Raw genomic sequence first — 9,288 nt, 5'->3', positions numbered from 1 at the left:
TTTTCGTTTTCGTATGTTAGGTCTACAACTTTGCTTCCGTCGTTTTCAGCCGGCCGGAGTGGCCGTGTGGTTCTAGGCGCTACAGTCTGGAGCCGAGCGACCGCTACGGTCGCACGTTCGAATCCTGCCTCGGGCATGGATGTGTGTGATGTCCTTAGGTTAGTTAGGTTTAATTAGTTCTTAGCTCTAGGCAACTGATGACCTCAGTAGTTAAGTCGCATAGTACTCAGAGCCATTTGAACCATTTGAACCGTCGTTTTCCAAAAGACGGTAGTAGGGGAAGGTAATGGTGCAAGTCGTTCGTCGTAAGAGTCACACAGTAAGGGCTGGCATTTGAGAACATAACACCATCAAAATATCAGTCGATTTTTGATTGCATCATTAAGTTATTCTCGATTCAATAGGTCAACTTATGAGCCCAATTCTCGTCATCTGCGGGAGGTTTTAATTTTCTGCTTTGATATGAAGAAATCTGCGGCTGAGGCTCATAAAAAGTTGGGTAAGACCTATGATAAGACCCCTGTTAGAGCTTCGCAGAAAATGGTTTCCATGCTTCAATAATGATGATTTTGACGTTGAAGACCGGCATGGTTGTGAAAGAGAGAAAGCTTTGGATGCTACTGAAATCGACGGGAACAATCACAGGAGATCGTTATCGAAAGCAAGTAATTGAGCCGAGCACTGAAAGACAAACGGTCACAATATAGCGATAGACATGAAAAAAATGGTATGCAGCATGACAGAGCACGACCCCATGTCGAAAATCCCGTCAAAACATACTTAGAAGCGTTGCAATGGGAAGTTCTACCCCACTCACTGTATTCTCCAGATATTCCTCCCTCTGACTGCCAACTTTCTCGATCTGTAACACACGACCTAGCTGACTAGCATTTTCGGTCATATGAATGCAAAATTGGATCGATTCATGGCTCCCCTCAAAAGATGCCCAGTTTATACACAGCGGTATTCGTACGCTTCCCTAAAGCTAGGAGAAAGCAATGGCCAACGATAGCCAATACCTTGAATCGTAAATTTTTTGTGAGTTTTTCACAGTAAAGTCTCGAACTTCGAGGAAAAAACGGCGGAAGCGAAGTTGTAGACCTAGTAGCATATATTACGTTTAAAATAAAGGCCATTTCGTAGAACAGCGTTACAAATGTGTTCAAGCAACTTCATTCAAACCATATTTACTTTGGTAAAGCTGAGGTACAATTCATGATTTAAAAACGAGTAAAGCATAGTCGAACCTGAAATAAATGCTGGCCGCATAGGCGCGGGTACCTAATGGTGAAGACCTTTTCATTGTGCTATTATTTGTTAAAATTCTGAAAAGCTGTACACGTGTCCGTATAAACATCATGCTGAGTATATTTCGACTCTCAACGATTCTTCAGTGTACCTATTCTTTCCAACATCTTGATGATGTCACTGATGATGTGTGAAGCCAATCTGTACTATAGCGAAGTAGACCAACAATTTTTGAACAGAATAAGTGAATGTAGTTGAGCGAACATGACAGCCAATCTTGAAAACAATCGCCTGTCGACAACACTGCGGAAGCAGTGTTACAGTTAAGATCGACGAATGACTACACGGACTCGAGTTGACGCCGGTATGTTGGCGGACCTGCGGATGCCTGCACGCTGGAGAGGTTTATTTGTGTGGCGTGAAAAGCTTTTAGTTAATGTGCCTTCCGCTGCCCGGGCCCGCTCGCTGGCCGTAATAACTCTGTGCACGTGCGATCACGCGTGTGTATCTCTCTCTCTCTCTCTCTCTCTCTCTCTCTCTCTCTCTCTCTCTCAGTATGTGTGTGTGTGTGTGAGGGAGAGAGAGAGAGAGAGAGAGAGAGAGAGAGAGAGAGAGAGAGAGAGAGAGAGAGAGGAGGGGGAGGGAGAGATTCAACCGTTGTCGTTTATTTTCTTCTCGGAACAACATTTTAGCAGGTCCTTTTTTTAGGCCCTCTCTCCTCGCCCGCTTCGGCCTTCACCACCGGAGATCGTGATCCGGCATTATTAAAGCAATTATAATGTGAGAGGCGGCGGCACAATGTATAGTATACCGCGGCGGCAACGGCCATCGCCGCATTACGCTGGAGATTGCTTCTCTTCGCCTCGCTCGCGCTGCATGCAACGGCGGGGGAAGGGGAGAGGAGAAGAGGTGTCTAAAAGCACTTTGGAGGGCCGCAGACGATGTCGACACTGCCGGCGGCGAGGTCTGTAATTCTTCGACAGTGTGCCGCTGTCGGATGTCGAAAAACTGGCACCTAAAAACCGCCGACAGTTAACGGCAGTGTGTCCGTAAATTCGATTAGTGAAGTAGTCCTCGTGTCGTTTGATTACATATAGGAAGCCGTAGAGTACTCAGGGTGTCGGAGACTCCTCGGGGTGCTTCGTAGTGGATGACACTGTTGTCTACATCTGCATGATTACTCTGCTATTCACAATAAAGTGCCTGGCAGAGGGTTCAATGAACCACCTTCATGCTGTCTCTCTACCGTTCCACTCCCGATCGGCATGCGGGAAAAACGAGCACTTAAATTTTTCCGTGCGAGCCCTGATTTCTCTTTTTTTATCGTGATGATCATATCTCCCTATATAGGTAGGTGCCAACAGAATGTTTTCGCAATCGGAGGAGAAAACTGGTGATTGAAATTTCATGAGAAGATCCCGTCGCAACGAAAAACGCTTTTGTTTTAATGATTTCCACTCCAATTCAAGTTTCATGTCCGTGACACTATCTCCCCTATTTCACGAAAATACAAAACGAGCTACCCTTCTTTGTACTTGTTCGATGTCATCCATCAGTCCCACCTGACGCTGATCCCACACCGCACATCAGAATAGGGCGGACAAGCAAGTGAAAGCAGTCTCTTTGGTAGACCTGTTGCACCTTCTAAGTGTTCTGCCGATGAATCGCAATCTGGTTTGCTCTACCCACAATAATATCTACGTGATCGTTCCAATTTAGGTTATTTGTAATTGTAATCCCTAAGTATTTAATTGAATTTACAGCACTCAGATTTGTGTGACTTCTGGCGTAATCGAAATTTAGCTGATTTCTTTTAGTACTCATGTGAATAACTTCGTACTTTTCTTTATTCAGGGTCAATTGCCACTTTTCGCACCATACAGATATCTAAATCGTTTTGCAAGTCGTTTTGATCATCTGATGACTTTACAAGACGGTAAATGACAGCATCATCTGCAAACAATCTAAGACGGCTACTCAGATTGTCTCCTATGTCGTTAATATCGATCAGGAACAATAGAGGGCCTGTAACACTTCCCTGGGGAACGCCGGATATTACTTCTGTTTTACTCGATGACTTCCCGTCTATTACTACGAACTGTGACCTTTCTGACAGGAAATCACGAATCCAGTCGCACAACTGAGGCGATACTCCGTACGCACGCAGTTTGATTGGAAGCATGTGAGGAACGGTGTTGAAAGCCTTCTTGAAATCTAAAAATATGGAATCAATTTGACATCCCCTGTCGATAGCACTTATTACTTCATGAGTATAAAGAGCTAGTTGTGTTTCACAATAACGATATTTTCTGAATCCGTGCTGACTATATGTCAATAAATCGTTTCCTTCGAGGTACTCCATAATGGCCGCGCGGGATTAGCCGAGCGGTCTTGGCGCTGTAGTCATGGATTGTGCGGCTGGTCCCGGCGGAGGTTCGAGTCCTCCCTCGGGCATGGGTGTGTGTGTGTGTGTGTGTGTGTGTGTGTGTGTGTGTGTGTGTGTGTGTGTGTGTGTGTGTGTTTGTCCTTACGATAATTTAGGTTAAGTAGTGTGTAAGCTTAGGGACTGATGACCTTAGCAGTTTAGTCCCATAAGATTTCACACACATTTGAAAATTTTTGTTTTGTTTTGTTTTGTCATCAGCCTGTGAGTGTTCAAAAATGGTTAAAATGGCTCTGAGCACTATGGGACTTAACTACTGAGGTCATCAGTCCCCTAGAACTTAGAACTACTTAAACCTAACTAACCTAAGGACATCACACACATCCATGCCCGAGGCAGGATTCGAACCTGCGACCGTAGCGGTCGCGCGGTTCCAGACTGAAGCGCCTAGAACCGCTCGGCCACTCCGGCCGGCCCTGTGAGTGTCTTCAGTGCTTTAATGTCATGTGTGCCAAAGATGCCTACACCGTTAAATAGCCTGCTTATATGATGATGTCATTCGCTTACCGGACAGAATATTACTTACTCGCTCGAACAGTATGCATGTTGTAAGCTGTGGCAGTGAAGTGCTGTGTATAAGCAAGTTGAGTGAACGGAATGGGTTGGTGAGCAGACACGAGCAGAGCTACCATATTTGGACGTCACCGTAATCACACCGTGAATCAAGTGTAAAGTGTTATATGAATAGGTGATTAAAGTTCCATATATTTTTCTCAACAATTGTGTAAATTGTTAAATATAATTTGTGGCCAAACTGAGTGTTACTTTTTCAAGCTATCATCTAAAAATCTCTGTCATTTCACAAGATGGTGTTCATGCAAGAAACTTCAGTTTCATTGTACAAATGTGTTAATAGCGAGGTAAGGTATTCTTGTATTTAAGTTTACGAATTTGATGAGAAAAATATGTTGTTGAGGTCCACTATTTAAGAAATTGCAGATGTTTTACTTGTTTAAGATTTTTCTGTACACTGTATATACATGTAAGCAGTGACTCCTTAAAAACTCCGTAAGTGTATAAGCTCCTAAAAACTCATTAATTTTTGTTCGAAAAAAGAATACGAACCATGTCAGTGTCAGCCAAGGGCCTTCAGTTTGCATCGCTTCAGTTAGACCTATAAGCCCAGGTGCCGAATATATGAATAATGCAATGGAAAGACTACACATTGTCCAAAATAAAACAAGGACTATACTTCCAATATATTGCACAGCAATGCTTGTGCAATACACATTGGTGTGTTCTGTCTTCAGATGAGGAATCCCTACACCCATAGGTAAGTCCTTAGCTGGACGCATGTTGGTGGATTTCATGTCATTTAACTGGGTGGAGAAGGATGTCACAGTTTTGCAAGGATCTACTTTTTCAAACAAATCTGCTGCACGAATAATTCTCATGCAATTCAATCTGTCATTCTAATAACATATGTATTCAGCTTCAATAATGTTTTGCCATAGGCAAATAGTTTCAGGCCAGCAAGAGCTGTTAATAAAATAATTATTTGGCTATTACTGGTTTCTGTCTTCTAGTCATTTTCGAGTATGCTGTATAATAGCAGAGAGAACACGAGATGCATTTACTAGTAAACTGTCAGGGCAACACTATGTAATGTACTTGCTCATGAAACAGTCATATCACAATGCCACGTACTCACATAAAGCTACTTACAACAATCAAGATGAGAAGATCCCACTGTGGTATTAAATAAAATAAAAACCACGTAAAAAGGTCCTACGCGCAGAGGCAGGAGACGAATGTCACGCTTTGTCGATGACAATCGGTTTCAAACCCGATATGAATACAGGTCCATCTCAACCATGGAACTTTGCGAAGGAAATTGGATGTACTGTCATTCGATATCGGATACCTCGCAAAAAGCCATTGATCACAACATCAAATAAAGCCACACGTATTCAGAGAGCCTAGCAACGCAAGAATAGGGCAGTAAAGTTCTGCTGTAGTCCATTTGAAAATGGCCACAATGGCGAAATTTTCTGCAGTTGATTTTATGAATAAATAGTTTTCAAGACAAACGAGCAGAGGAGACGTCTTTGGAAAAAGTGTATAGTAGTAGTAAACTGTCTGTATCTGTTTTCTAAGGACTCGCAGAAGAGGGCGTGCTCAGCTGAGAAGCTACATTTGACAGGCTGCGTGTCATGCCTGGAGACTTCTTTCTGGACTCGTGGCAGGAGGGCGGCCGGAGGACCACCCGAGAGGCTGTGGGCGTGATGGACACTGGCCGCGCACCTGCGCGCCGGCCCGGCCACGTGTGCTACTCCTCCAGCTCCAGAGAGCTGCTGGAGATGGAGCGCCGACCTTGCGGCAACCTTGGCCGCTGGAATGCGCGCGCGCTCGCCGCCAACGGGACCGGCAGCTCTTGCGCATGCGCCAACATGGCGGCGTATCCGCCGGCCCAGCGTACCGCTAACCGCTCTCTGGCGACTGGCGGGAAGGCAGCGGGTGATATCCGGTCCGTTCCGCCGTCACAGTCATTAATATGACCCCTAACTTATTCTGCTGTGTAATTATCATCGCTTGGAATGCTGCCCAGATACTTGTGCCAGTAACACTTCCTACGGGCACGGATACCCTGATATTGCTCTCCGTTCCTTCTCCTTTGTTGGGAGAGCTCGAAATTGTGACGTCTCAAACGAAGGAAGGAAGAACTCATCTACATAGTATATTTCATGGTACTCTGACTCATCTAAGTCTCAAAGATGACAAAAGATGTGAGGCATACTTTATTTAGTAATGATATCGAAGAAAAAAAAACGATAAATTGGCTTTGATAGACAGTTGTTCCCTAGCATTCTTGGTGGTAGAGAAGTGCTTTAACATCCAAATGGAACCCCCAGTGGATTAAAGAAGGCATAAGAATGGAAAATCACGTGTTGCTTTGGGAGATCAGTACTTTTACGTGAAATCTGATTCTAATGTGACTATTTCTTATGGATTTGGACACGGTATTTGCATACGGGTGTTGCAATACATATATATTTGCCGAAAAAAAATCATTCGCTATCTCATTCTACTCGCGGGTGTTTTGCTGGGAGGAGCATTGTAGCCAGCCCTCTCTATCAGCCCCAAATGCTTCAAATGGCTCTGAGCACTCTGGGACTTAACTTCTGAGGTCATCAGTCCCCTAGAACTTAGAACTACTTAAACCTAAGGACATCACATATATCCATGCCCGAGGCAGGATTCGAACCTGCGACCGCAGTGGTCGCGCGGTTCCAGACTGTAGCGCCTAGAACCGCTCGGCCACCCTGGCCGGCTCTATCAGCCCCCATTTCTTTGTTTCACGGTGGCATTGATTACGTCAGTTGTGTTTTGATGGATTGTAACAGAACATGGGGTCCCTGAATTTTTAGAAAAATGATCTTCGCTATATAAAACAGCGTAGCATCTCCAACTCGAGAGCTTCGAACATTTGTGAGACGCTGTCGTGCTGAGAAAAGATTCCCACGTACTCAAAAATTGGTTAAATACGAGTTTTGTACATAATCTTTTTCGTGAGTGCACTGCACTATCTCAAATTTCTCATGATAATTCTCAGCATTGTAGCTACCCTACACGTCTAATATATTCTTATATGAATCACTCCAAAGATGATGAGGTACTGATTTGTACTCCAGCGTTCGATGATTTTCAATGTTATAAGGATGTAACGACCTTATTCAGATGTTCACTGATATTGTATGCCTTATTGAATCAATGAGGTTAAGTATATGGTTAGTTGTGCACGGTATACCCACAAATCACCTACTGAATGCGCTATGTAAGACACCTAGATTCTGCAATACGATTTGTCCATTGATTGATTATTATTTGCTATATGGATGATTGCAATTGTTTTACGAGTATGTGTATGTTTACACATCTTCCGTGGCCTTCGTTCGTTTTCCTTGGAGAAACAACATAGAGTACAGATCTTAGGATGACTCATGTGTTTAAGTCAACTTTACGTTTTGTATTTTTAGTTATAGAGGGAACATTTTGTTGTTTACAGTTTGTGCTCAACGAGAAATTTTCTTTAAATAATTATACTGTCAAAAATTTTATTTGGGCTCACAAATATGTACGAGTATACTTATGTGGCATGTACTGGTATCTTGTCTGCATACAATATGAGTGCTACTGCCCTTAAGTTTGTTCACTGCTTTTTTTAAAGAAGTTATCTGCTTCACAGTTTTATCTGTTACTTCTGTATTCCACGTAATTTCAGTTAATATTAGAGTTCCGTGCCTCAAACGGTACAAACGCAATCCTTATATAATCAATTTGTTGTCCGTCCGTCCATCCATCTGTCTGATTGTCTGTCTGTCTGTCTGTCTGTTAGACATTTTAATTTACGTTACATATTACGGTCTACGCTCCTTTGGCGGTGTAAAAGAAAAGATACGGCCATTTATGTGACATATTTTGATAGTCGAAAACTCCCTCGTCAAACTATAAGGATGCGTCCCGTTGGTCTAGAATCAAAGAATTTGGCAAGAAGTAAGTTTTCACTGTACACACGGGAAAAAGTCCTAATATTGTAAATCTGTAATTACAACAAATGAGATATTTTTTTGTTATTTGTCGGTAAGTCGATACGTCTGTGGAGCCCTCTTTTTTCTCGGGAACGGGTACTAGTGTCAAGTTGAAATTTACGTAACATACTAAGGTCCACATTCCTTCGGTGGTGTAAAAAAGTTAAGCTTCTAAGTCAATGCAATCAAAAGATACGGCAATTTATATCACATGTTTTGATACAATCTCTGTCATTGAAATCTATAGGATACTTCCCATGACGTAGCATCATGAACTTTGGCGAGAAGCAAGATTTCACAGTACAAATAAAGAGAAAAAATCGGAAAATCTAAAATCATACAACTCGAAAGGAAGAAGGGAGGAAGATTACGTTTAACGTCCCGTCGTCATGGAGGTCATTACACGCGGAGCACAAGCTCGGATTGTGTTAAGGGTGGGGAAGGAAATCGGCCGTGCCCTTTGAAAGGAACCCTCCCGGAATTTGCCTGGAGCGCTTTAGGAAAACCACGGAACACCTGAGTCTCAATGGCCGGATACGGGTTTGAGCTGTCGTCCTCCCGAATGCGCATCCAATGTGCTAACGACTGCGCCACTTTCCTCGATATACAGAACTCGAAAAATATATTTCTTTTGAATTTGTTATCCGACATCAAACTTGAAATTGAAATATTCTCGAAAATCTTCCGAATATCAATGTAGGCAACAGGCAAAAATCGACGAGATTCCCGTTTCCCGGAGCGGATGAACTGCCTACAAACATAACTGTGTTTGTGCGGAACCCTCAGTCTTGCGATTTGACACTGCACTCATTTTATTGATGGGTACGTGTTTGTCTTCATTTAATTGTTGTTAAATTTGTCGATATGCTTTACACTATTTCCCTTTTAAGTGCAATTTTCTGTACTATTCCAGATCGCAGACTGTTCAGCCGAAACTACACTACTGGCCATTAAAAATGCTACACCACGAAGATGACGTGCTACAGACGAGAAATTTTACCGACAGGAGAAAGATGCTGTGATATGAAAATGATTAGCTTTTCAGAGCATTCACACAAGATTGGCGTC

The sequence above is a fragment of the Schistocerca cancellata genome, chromosome 5, assembly GCF_023864275.1.
Source record: "Schistocerca cancellata isolate TAMUIC-IGC-003103 chromosome 5, iqSchCanc2.1, whole genome shotgun sequence".
In the NCBI taxonomy this organism is placed as follows: Eukaryota; Metazoa; Arthropoda; class Insecta; order Orthoptera; family Acrididae; genus Schistocerca; species Schistocerca cancellata.
This window is presented reverse-complemented; position numbering follows the sequence as displayed.